Raw genomic sequence first — 13,099 nt, forward strand, 5'->3', positions numbered from 1 at the left:
TTCTTCCAGGTCTGAGAGCGATGACATTTCCTTGATCACAAGGCAATTCAAAAGCTTTCTAAGGAAGAAGCACAAGCATCATCAAAATTGGAGATAAGGTAAGGATAATAAATATTATAAAGGATCTTCTGATATTGTTTGTTTTGAATGCAAGAAACCTGGACATGTCAGAGCTAATTATCCTACACTTCAAGATCACTCAAGCAAAGAAAAGGGTGAGGATAAACCCAAGTCTAGAAAGGACAAAAAGAGGCTTCAGAAGGCATTTTGGGCAGATTCTTCATCTGATTCATCGGAGATTGAACCTGAAGATGAAACAACAAACTTGTGCTTAATGGCGGAATATCATCTTGATCAAAGTGATGAAGAAGAGGTATGTAAACCAACTTATGATCAATTGTTCGAAATTTGTGAGAAAATTCAAGCATCATACAAAAAACATAAAAAGACTCATGCTCGTTTAAAGTTGGAACTTTCAAATTTACAAAAAGAATATGCAATTATTCTCAAAGATCATTCTACGATTGATTCAAATCACATGGCTCTACTTGATGAATTTAATGATTTAAACAAAAAGCATTCGTAATTAATTGATGAGCATGATGCATTAAAAGTTTCACACACCTCACTTAAATCTGATTTTAAGAAATCTAAAGATATAGAGAGCAACTTGAGGATTGATAATATTGCTTTGAAAAATATTAACTTGAGGCTTAAAAATGAATTTAACTCACTTAAGGGCAATAGGATGACACCCACTTTTGATCTAAAGCCAAGACCTAGGAAGAGGCATAATAACCCAATTCATTTAAGAAATCCTTTTCCTCGAGTTAGATATTTTTTTATGTGGAATGCTAGGTCACATCTCACACACTTGCACCGTTCACCGTAGTACACATTTGGTGTGGAGACCAAAATTGCATAATTCATAGAATAGCACACATGCATTGCATTCTACTTTTCATGAGAGGGGACCCAAACCTGTTTGGGTTCCTAAATCTAACATTTTATAATTCTTGCATGTTTGCTCTCACCAAAGACCTCATGAGAGCATATGATACTTGGAAAAACGGAGGCTCGCAGCTCATAACTGCCTAAACTTGCTGCTTAACAAATTCTTGAATTGCATTTTGATTATTGTTATGTTTTGTTTTTGTGATAGTTTTTGTTTAGTTGTTCTAGTCGTTTTTTACTTTTATTTTCTTTATGATGTTTTTTCCTTGTTCTTAAACTTTGAAGATTTATGGCCAATGATTAGCATTTCTAAATCGGTTAAAGGGAGAAAACACCGTTGATGGTTTCCCTCCCTCTATCCTCATTTGGTGATATAGTTTTCTTTTCTAAACAAAAGTATATCTCATTTTAACAAATGGTTTTTGAAATTAAGATCTTTTTTATCTTGCTACAATAGTCTATCTTATATATATGATCCAAAGTTCTTATATATCTTTCAAGTTAAATGAAATCTTGCTGTTGCACTTATCATATAATTTTGATTTTTGTTTTGTGGCTTATTCTTCTCTATGTTAGAAAGAGAGATCATCTTCTCTAATATCTAGAAGATATAATCACAACTAAGAACCTTTTTTAAGGGTTTTTAAAGAGTTTTTAGCTTGCAAAAATTAAAAAAAAAAAGGAGGAAGTGGCCAATGAGGCCAAATTGAAAAGAAAAGTATATACACGAAAGTGTATCAAAAATCAAAAGATGCTCAAAGAGCTAATCAAAGTGACAAGAGGCATAAAATGAGCCCACTAAATGCAAGCTATCCTCTCTTTTCAAAACTTTAAAACTTAGAAGGACTCATGGGTTATTTGATATTTTCAAAGGCTTGATTTAAAATTCCATGATAGAGATAAATTACTTTGGTATACTTTTTTATAAGATATTTTATTTGTAACCAACTTTTGAATGAATCTTCTTTTTATCCAATGTATTCTGAGTTAGACCTCTTGTTTTCAAAAGACAATTTTTATCCTAAAAGAAGTCCGAGCTATGGTAAACAGGATCGGATATTCTACCATTTTAAGATTGTGACATTGTTAACTCATTGATCTTTCAAATCTTTAAAATTTATTTATTTTTTTTGGAAAATTTGTCATATAAAACTTTGCTAAAACAAAAAAAAAATTATAAAAATTAAAAACCAAAAATTTTGTTTTTTTTCCTTTTCTTGTTTTTAATTTTTTTTTTCATTGCTGCTTTTTTTAATTATTGTTATTTATTTTGTTTGGGGTTTTCTTTGATCATCTCCATCTGTCCTATGGTTTTCAATTCTTGTCATATCGTCCTGGATGAAATATCTGTTGTCATGGAAGATATGATAATTTATCTTCAAAAGTTCCATCTGCTGAACTTTTTCTAAGCTTTCTGTAATTCATCGTCTCGAACGATTACTTGTCGTCCTGGCCGATATGATCATTCTCTGCATCAAACATATTGATCATCTTGTCCAATAAACTTTTCATCCTGGCTGATGCCTTTATGAATATCATCCTGGCCGATACATCGGGATCGTCCAGGATGATCCACGTGTTAGTACATTTATAATCTCTAACATTGCCCTGGATGATCCAACTTTTGGATAATCGTCCGGGCCGATCCACTGTTCGTCCTAGACGGTACACATGGCACAGATCTAAAATGTTTTAAATTTGGCTGGTACGATCAATTATTGTGCATCATCCTGGACGATACACCTAATCGGCCTGGACGATCTTCTTTTTCAACGGTCGTTCGGATTGACTCCTCGGGCCGATCGCATGTGTCTAATCAGCCTGGCTGATATCCTATCGGCCTAGCCGATCGGACCGCCTTTTTGACCAATCGGCCTGTACGCAATAATTGAACCAAATCGTCCTGGACGATTCTGCAATCGTCATGGATGATGTGGCCATTTCTTTAAATTCAGAGCATTCCAGCCATGTTTTCTCACCTCAAAACTCTTCTCCTCTCCTGCTTACTTACGGATTTCTTAATATGGCTAGAGAAAGCGAGTCTATCAAGCTTCTGGGAGCTCCTCGAGGGCCACTCTGGACCCTCAATTTCGGGAAGCTAAAGATCAAGCAGCTTATCATCGGTACAAAGAATGCAGCATCACTCTCTCCAGGATAATCAATCCTACCTACCTTTCATATACTGTACTAGATCTCTTCACTCACACTTCTCTCTACTTCATTCTTACTCTAGACGTCCCTTTTGCCTCCGAACTTCTGTTTGAATTTTTTGCAAATCTCCGGATAAATGTTTCCTACACTGCCCTAACCTCCTATGTGAATCGACGCCTAGTCTAGATCATATATCAAGACTGTGCTGAACTGCTGCAGCTATCCACCACCGAGGATAAGCTGTATTTAACAATCTCTGATCCTGACTTCAACTGGTCTGCTGCAAATTATTTTCTACGCCAAACCAACTCTCCCTTTCATGTTGGAGAGACTTTCTCTTTAGTCAAAGATACTAGGATAATCCAATATGTCCTTCGCACCTCCATAATTCCAAAAGCCGGGGATTGAATCCACATCACCCCATTACTTTCTCTTACTACCTTTTACATCATGACCCATAGAGATTTTAATGCTATTGATCTAATCTTTTGATACATTGATCATTTAAATACAATCTGTGATCTGGGTTATAAGAGGAAACCCAATCTGGCTTTGGGACACATCATCTCATATGTTCTTGAAACAAAATACAATCTTCAATATCCTGCTCACCCCAACCATCCGCCTCCCTGCTACTCAAACAATTCATTCAATGTCCTTCACAGTACTCATCTCCACCCAAGAGATGGGGAACCTTAGGGGGCCGAGGAGGAGGCTCCCGCTCCAGTTCCTGATCCTATTCCACTTTGCCAGCACTCACAGTTTGATCAGTTAATGGAGAGATTTTATCGTTGGGAGACCCGTTTCGACACTTACGTTGCTGCACAGGGGCAGCAACATTCTGAGGATATGACCCGCTACGAGCAGCACCGCACGGAGGACTTAGCCTATTTTGACAGCTACATTACTCACCAGCAATAACAGCACGACCAGGACATTGCCTAGTTCAATGCTCAATTTACTATGCTAGCTGGATACTTTCAGCAGGCTCCACCACCTCCACCACCATCTGATGATCTGGACCCTCATTTCTGTAGTTTTAGTTTCTATTTTCTATAAATTTCTTTCTTTTTCTGTATTGTGTTTTTAGTTGCTATAGTTTGTGTTCTTAGTTTCATCCTCCTTTTTGAGATGTCAAAAGGGGGAGTAGTATGTTCGTACTTGTTCTATTTGAAAATTTGAAAGCTTGTTTAGTTTTGCATTACTATTTTAGAATTGATTATCGATATGTTTGCCCTCATCAAAAAGGGGGAGATTAATACAAACCTGTCTTTTTGGATTATGATTTTGATGATAACAAACAAATCTTGTTTCACTATGACTGCCTTTTTCTACTGACTTTTCATGACTCAAAGATTAGATGATAATAGGAACCAGCTCAAGATTGGGTAGACTAGGTCTGAGTCAATTTGTAATTTTCTTTTTCCCCTTCTTGATTCAATTGTAATCTTCGTAGTAAGAAATGCTAAGTAACCCTACCCACACACACACACTTGAGAGATTTAGAATCTCTGTTTTTACTCACATAGGCCAGGACGAAATTATTATCAGCCTGGACGATCGAGTTTAAAACAGAAACTCTAATTAGGATTTCTTATTAAGGCAGCTGTTATTAACTGATCAGCCTGGACGATAGGCTCAAAATAGAAAGAGATAGCCGCCATGATCTATTTAAGTATTATATATTTTTGGAAATCGGTCTAGACAATATTGTATAATTATGCCTAAATTGATCCGACAATCATGGGAGTAATTAAGGATGATTGATACAATCACATCATCTTGGATGATCCAATCAAAAACCCTTGGTTGCTCCTGGATGATAAATATCGGCAGTACAAACTCAGGGCGATGCACTGGCTGATTTGGATCGGACAGCTCAAATTCAGGGTGATGCTCTGGATGATTTTCCTCTGATTTGAACTTATCGGCCGAGACAATCATGAGATCTTCCGGGATGATCAAGCAGAATTTTAATCATCCAGTTTGCATTCAGGGCGATGCTTTGGCCGATCTTCTGAGATTTGTACTGATCGGCCAGGACGATTTCCATATCGTCATGGACAATAAAATCGGCAACTTGTAATTAATGAGCTCCTTTGAAGCTCTTCTATTTAAGATCTCTTGTTCAACATTTTTAAAAATCCTTGGCTACTGTCTTGACCTGAGAAAACCTAAATGAGAGAGAGAGAGAGAGAGGATCTTGTGAGGGGGAGCTTGTGAGGGGGTTCACAAAGGTTGCTCCAAGCATTGTTCCACTTCTTCTTTCCTAGAGTCTCTTGTCCTAATAAAGGTTGGGAGAGGTAAGTTTCAGTAAGTGATCATGGTTCTCTACCTGCTCCAGGAGGAAGCAAAAGGAGTGGGATTCTCTGCCTTGCCGGGGGTGGTAAAAAGGAGGAGTCTTTGTAAGGCCTTCTCCGCCTAGCTATTGGAGCTAAAGGAGAGTCACTTTGGTAGTGTAATACTCGGAGGGTGCCTCTGGGGAGTGGACGTAGGTCAAGTTGACCGAACCACTATAAATCCTTGTGTTCTTTTTACTCCTTCTGCACTTTAATTTTATGCACTTATCTTTCAGTGGTGAATTTTGTTTGTTTTAAAATAAACCAATTCACCCCCCCCCCTCTTGGTTAGGCTTTAGGACTAGTTCAGGCCTAACATCCCTAAAGAAATTTCATCGGTAGTTGAGTAGCTAGCTGCTCCGTATGCTTTAACCTTGGTTGGTAAATTTGTATTAAGAAGGCCTAATCATGATGTTATCCTAAAGTTTTTTGTGAACCTTAAGCTTTCCAGTTCTTTTCATGTTGGTTTACTCGATCAAAGGCATGTTTCTATCCAGCTAGCTAATGACCTTGACTATAGTCGAATTTATGCTAGGCGTTCATATTATATTCAAGCTTATCAAATGCGTATTTTGAAATGGACTCTGGATTTTGATGTTAGGGAAGAATCACTGATTGCTCCTTTTTGACTTTCATTTCCTTATTTACGTCTGCATCTGTTTAATCTCCAAATTTTATTTAGTTTGGCTTCCATCTTTGGTCGTCCCTTACAGACTGATGAAGCAACTGCTTCAGTGTCTCTCCCGTCTATGGCGAGGGTTTTGGTTGAGTTGGATGTTTCTAAGAAACATCCAATTGAAATTTGGATTGGTTTTTAAATGAAAGGTTATTTCCAGAAAGTTGATTTTGAAAATTTGCCTATATTTTGCACTTTTTGTAAGATGCATGGGCATGCTATGAATCAATGTTTTCGTAAAAACCCCCAATTACGTATTGATAAGAACAGTTTGAAACAATCGTTTGACACTAATCCTACAGGAAAATCCCTACCTGTGAGACCCGTGGTTGGACCCGTGAAGGATCATCATGAGCAAATTACTATGTCTGATCCTCTTGAGCAGGGAGTCGATCTTGTTAAAATTATGCCTAATGATTTAATTAATGTTGGTTCTATTGACTGTGTTGCTAATGTTGATACTTTTGTACATAAGGCTGATCCTTCCCCTTCTTGCATTCTTAATCATAATATAACTGTGGTTAATGATATTGTGATTTCGAATTCTCTAAATGGTCAGAATGCAGATACTGGTATTAATGGTGTTATTCAGCTGGCTCATAGTGACAAAGATAAGAATGATACTTCCCTTGATGATGGAGAAATTGTTGCTATGGTATAACAATTAATTCCTTCATCTAACATTAAAGTTGTGAAGAGAAAGAATTCTGAAATATGGGACGATGATGGTAGGTTTATGGAAGATGATAAACCTCATCTCCTCAATGTTGGTAAAACTCTTTCTACCTCTAACTATAATAGTGATACTCTTACTGCTAGATGTTTTGCCTCGGATGACAACGAAACTAGTTTTATTAAATTTCATAGTAAAAGGGGCCGCAACCTAAGCATAATTCATTACAACCGGCTAGAAAAACTCCTAGAAATACTTGTTCCAATACTGCTCATTAATGTATTTGTTATGTTTAGCACTATTATTTGGAATGTTAGGGGCATTGGCTGCCCATCATCTAAGATTCGTGTTTAAAAATTATGTTGCATTCATCATATTTCTATTCTGGTTTTACTTGAACCTCTTATCCCTGCTTCTAGGTTAGCTAGTACTTCTCGGTTTCTTTCTTTTAATAATGCTGACTCGAATGTGGCTAATAAAATTTGGGTTTTCTGGAAAAATCCTATTAAAATTGATGTTATTGGAGATTCCATTTAATTTTTACATTGTAAAATTGTGGGTTTCAACTTTCAGTGCTGTGCTTCCTTTGTTTAAGCTGCTTCCTCCCTTTATATTAAGAAAGTGTTTTGGGATCAGCTTATGAATTTTAATAGTATCTGTCAATTGCCTTGGATGGTGGGAGGTGACTTTAATGCTCTTACTACTCCTGCTGAGAGGAGTGGAGGCTCGCCTCCTTCATATCGTTCTATGGTTGATTTTAATAATATGATATTGGTTTGTAACTTGATTTACTGGTAATAATTTCACATGGAATAGGGATCACTTATGGAACAGGCTTGATCATGTGTTGTTTAATGATTCTTGGATAAATGCTTTTAGTTATACTGATGTTCAGAATCTTAGTAGAACCTTATCGGATCATTCTCCCTTGCTTCTCAACATTAACAATAGACAAATTAATACTCCTTCTCAATTTAGATTTAATAATATGTGGTTACTTAACAACACCTTCTTTGAGGTTGTTAAGTATAATTGGCAAGCCCCACTTCATCCCGACAACTCTATTGTTGGTATGAAAAGGCTTTGGTTTAAGCTCAAGAGGTTGAAACATGTCCTCAATTGGTGGAATCGCAATGTTTTTAGAAATATTTTTTCTAATATTTTTCAAGCTGAACAATGTGTATCTATCAATGAAAACCTTTGTCAAAATGATCCTTCTTATGCTAATTTCTCATTGCTTAATCAATCGAAACTTGATCTTTTTTACTTTCAAGCTCAGGAAGAGGTTTTTTGGAAGCGGAAAGCTGCTGCTAAGCACTTGGTTGAGGGTGATAGAAATACTAAGTACTTTCATGCCTTAACTAAGAGGAAAAGGATTAAGAATAGTATCACCAACATCCTTCATGAGGATGGTTCTTTTTTCTAATGATAGTAATGAGATTGCCAATTTAGCTGTTAGTCACTTTACTAGCCACTTCAATAAAGTTTTTAACCCTAATCAGGTAACGGATCACACTTTTATTCCAAATCTTATCTCTAACGAGGATAATGTCTTCCTCTCGTCTCCTCCCTCTCTCGAGGAAGTTGAAGATACTATTTTTGGTTTGATTAGTAACTTTGTTGCTGGCCCGGATGGGTATACAACTATGTTCTTTCAAAAATGTTGGCATATTATTAATGATGATATTTTTCAGCCTCTGTAGAATTTTTTGCTTGTAATCCTATTCATAAATTTTTTATGTCTACCTTGCTTGTGCTTATTCCTAAAAAGTACTACTATTCAAATGAGGAATGATTTTCGGCCTATTAGTTTTTGTACTTTTTTCAATAAATTGTTCTCCAAGAATATTACGAATCGTTTATCTTCTATTTTGCCTAAAATTATCTCTCCTTTTCAAATGGGTTTTGTGAAAGGTAGGGCTATTAATGATAATATCCTTTTGGCTCAAGAATTAAGCAAAGATTTGGATGTTAAGGTTAGAGGAGGTAATATGATTCTAAAGCTTGACATTGCCAAGGCTTATGACAATATTAGGTTGAAGTTTATCTACTTTATGCTTGACTGTTTTAGTTTTAACACTATTTTTGGTTTGATTAGTAACTCTTCATTAAAGATGATTGGTTGCTTTAGAAAATAAACTTGTAGTTTACTACAAGATGATATAATTCAAGATTGTACATACATCTCTCAAAATTTTCTCCCTGAGAAGCTTATCCAAATCATAAATAAATTCTAAATCTAAATCTAAATAAAAATTTAATCGTATAAATTTTTAAACTAAAATATTTGATCAAACCTTCTCAAATTTGATAAGTCTAGTCTTATCTTTAATAAAGAGTATTCTTAACACATGTCTTCAGATGTAATTAACTATAAAGGCTTATTTCAATAGGAAGTTTAGAACCCACTTAAAAAAACCATATCTTAATTCTTTTCTAAGGTAGAGTAAAAAATCATTTGGATTCATTCTAGCTTTATACATTTGTTTATACATTCATATTAAAGTGATTGCTTAATATTCTTTGTAGCCTTCATTATGTAAATAAAAATTTCTTATACTAATTAGCCAATATATGAAGGTAAATAATTTCTCTTTTTAAATCTAAAGTCAAGCAATTGTTTGTCTTTCAAGAAAATAGATGTTAAGCTATGTACATTTCATTAAATAAATAATAAACAAAATCATGTGGCATGTCAAATATTTATTTTTCTATAATGTCTCTAATTTCATAGTCGTAACCTGGGTTATTAATAATACCCTTTTTCTTGGTGATTAGAGATCTATTTAGAGTTCATTTTCCACACGATGAGAGATTATGAAATATGTAGGACTTATAATAGGTTATTAAGTCATTCTAAGAGGCCAAAGAACTAAAGGAATTTTTTTGTCCCACTTACTTTTTCACTATAGAGCTTTTTCTTAAGGAACTTGAGGAGGTGGATCACCATAATAGGTGATAGCTTATAAAAAGGTAATTGGCTATCTTAGCATCGATCCACCAAAGATTGCTCATTTCCATATCGATTGATTCATTCCTAATATATTTGAGATAAGGATCTATTCGAATCAAGAAGCTTGGAGCCAGGTAGCTTATTATTGCCTATTCTACATCTACTTTGATGATGTAGGACATGAAGCATGTATGGCTTGTTGCTCACTAATGCTCACTTTTTGAAAATGAAAGTTGGTTTGTTGATTAAGATCCCTGGGGATTTAAGTGATTTTAAAATATTTTTTCTTACTAATTCTATCATTTACTTTGAGTTGATATTTAGAGAGTATCGCATCTTTAACTTTGTATTTATTAATAATCTAGCTCACCATGAGTTGAGAGTCTGAGTATACAGTAATATGAGTGTTTCTTAATTTAGAGGTAAATTTTATTTCATTAGTAAGGCTTCATACTCATCTTAATTATTTGTAACTGAGAACATGAACATAATGGCTTGTGTTATAGGTACTCTAGTGTAAATTTTTAGGTTAAAACTTGCACAAACTCTATGCTTTCCTAATGCTTAGTCCATTTATATTGTCTAAAAAGGCAAAGTTATTTTTGGACTTATAAGTTGGAGGGTACAAACATTAAAAGAAATCATGAGTTCTTGCACATTTTATTATTTCCTTGGTGTGTGTGTGTGTGTGTGTGTGTGTGTGAATTTATAGAGTTTGATCGACCATTTAAATATTGAATTTGAAAGATCTAGCTCGGTGTGAATGGAATCAAGCGTGTGGTTAGTCACCACTTGGATGGAAAGGGATTGAAAGTATATTTGTAGCTTTCTAGCTGAGATGACTAATGACCACATAAGCTTTTCCATGAATGTACCTCTATTCAGCACCCCTAAAGAATATGGCTGATGCAATAGAGTAGCCATAATTTTCTTCCCTAATCTTAGACAAGTTCGTAACAAATAACTTATTCATCTACTTTGAGATATACTAGTAAGATTTGACTTGTTCAAGGGATCTATAGGAATAGCGGCGAAGAGAATTTTGAGTCGTTGGAAGGTGGCTTCACAATAAACTCACAATGAGAGTTACTTTACACTCCTGAGAGTTTTAAAGAAGGTAATGCATCTTTCTTTAAATTGAGAGATGAATCTATTGAGCCTATAAACCCTGCCATTAATTCATAAGACATTCTTGGCAGTTCTCATTGTCCTCATATCTAATATGTCTTACTCTTTTTTAGATTGAATTTGATTCCGTTAATTATAAGGAGGTATGCTTGGAATTTTTTTTTCCTTCTTTTAAGGTCTACTTGAGAGGGTTTAAACTCATGTTGTACTTTTTGAGAATTGAAAAGGTCTCTTATAGGTCTTTAATGTGTTGATAACGTGACTTGGTTTTGACAAGGAGGTCATCTATGAAAATTTTGATGCATCCTCCCCTTTATTTTATGATAATGTTTTCCATCCTTCTCTAATAGGTTTCCACAATGTTATTTAGGTTAAAAGGTATGACCTTATACAAATACTAACCTTTTGTGATGATGATTACAATCTTCTTGTAATCCTTAAGATGCATGTTTATCTAGTTGAAGCCTGAGAAGGCTTCTATGAAACTTTTTACTTGATAACCCACCACAGACTCAACTAAGGCATTAATCCATGGGAGTGGGTAATGACCCTTGGGACATACACAGTTTATATTTTTTTAACTCTATGAACACTATCAAGATTTTTGGGCATAATATTGTCCATATAGATAGTCCATTCGGCATTCTAAACATCATTGTGGATTGTTAATGGAAAGGAGGATGTCTTAAAAAAAATTCAAGAGGCACTCCTACATGTCTTTAAGTTCATGGAGGGCTATATATTTTGGATTCATTATAATCTTATAAGCTTCATATCATTTAAATTGATCCACACTCAGAGCACCAAAGAGGATATTGAATACTAGTTTATTCAATGGGTGATGTCAGGCTATACTTATTATTCATGTCTATTAAGAGCCATTGAAGAGAAGGTCATGAAGTTTGAGTATAAGAAAGAAAAAAATGAGATTTGAGCTAAATAGAAAGATAGATTTAGATTAATTCTTTATTTCCTAAGATATTAGTTAAAGAATGGTAAATTTGAAGCCCTTTATTAAGGAGTTTATGCTACATAAGATAACTAGTACAATGATATGGGGATATTTATTTACAAATTATAGATAATTAGCTTTATTTAACCTATCTCTCACTTTATATGATCATCTCGCATGGGAGAAGAATAAAATAAGATCAAGTTTCAAAAGTCTTAAGAAAGTTTTTAGGGTATGAAAGAAGTGTCCATTGAGTCTTTGGGGAGGAATCATTTCCTCCCTTTCCTCTTGCCAAATTTTATAGAATTTGGAAGGATTCAATAGTTTGGTCTTGGTACTCAATTTCCGCATAAATATTTAGAAATAGCTCATTGGTGGCTGTTGACCTCAATTTTTTATTGAGGTCAAGTATCAACAATGAAAATAACTACAAATCATAAATCAAACTATATATTTTTAATTGGCATAGTGCCTTGACAATTGACACATAAACTCATCAATTAATAATCACCCATGACTATCATTTTATCATATGATCAATCACCTAATAATCTGATTAGTTAGGATCTAACTATTCCTCCTAAATATTCTTTACATCTTGATTTGTTATTTGTAAATGAATCTTCTCCTTATGAGTAGGCTCATATTACAATCATTACTGAGTCTAACAATACAAATGACCAAATTGTTGGGATAGATTTTGAACACAATATCAATAAACTCATTAATGCTAAATGCCCTAGATGCAATATTAATGCTTTAACTTTATCTCAAATGCCCAATATTTTTATAAACTCATTCATGATTTTTAAAGTGTATATTAGTATAATGTAGTCTCTATTAATCAAACATCTAATGTTGTTATTATTAATGTGTAGGAAAGGGTGGAAGAAGGAGAATTTTTTTAGGTATCCGATTCTGACAATGCCCATATGGCTGGTAAAAATTTGTCCTTAAATAATGTTAATCTTATTGGTCCTGAGAAATTAAGTTCTAATGGTAAACATTATTTCCATAATGATAACATGGAGGAACTTAATGAGAGTTTTACAATTTCTCATGGTTAAAAACATTTGAATATTAAATCCCTTATTCCTCAATCTTCAAGGAGTACTCGATCATAAACTACTAAAGCTTTATTTTTTTAATATTTAAATTTCTCATTTAGAATGTTAGGTGTATTGGCATACCCTCATATAGGATTTATGTTAAAAATATATGTAGAATACATCATATTTTGTCCTTGTTTTACTTGAACCTTTAATTCTAGCAT

Source organism: Dendrobium catenatum, unplaced genomic scaffold, assembly GCF_001605985.2.
Source record: "Dendrobium catenatum unplaced genomic scaffold, ASM160598v2 fragScaff_scaffold_63, whole genome shotgun sequence".
Taxonomy (NCBI): Eukaryota; Viridiplantae; Streptophyta; class Magnoliopsida; order Asparagales; family Orchidaceae; genus Dendrobium; species Dendrobium catenatum.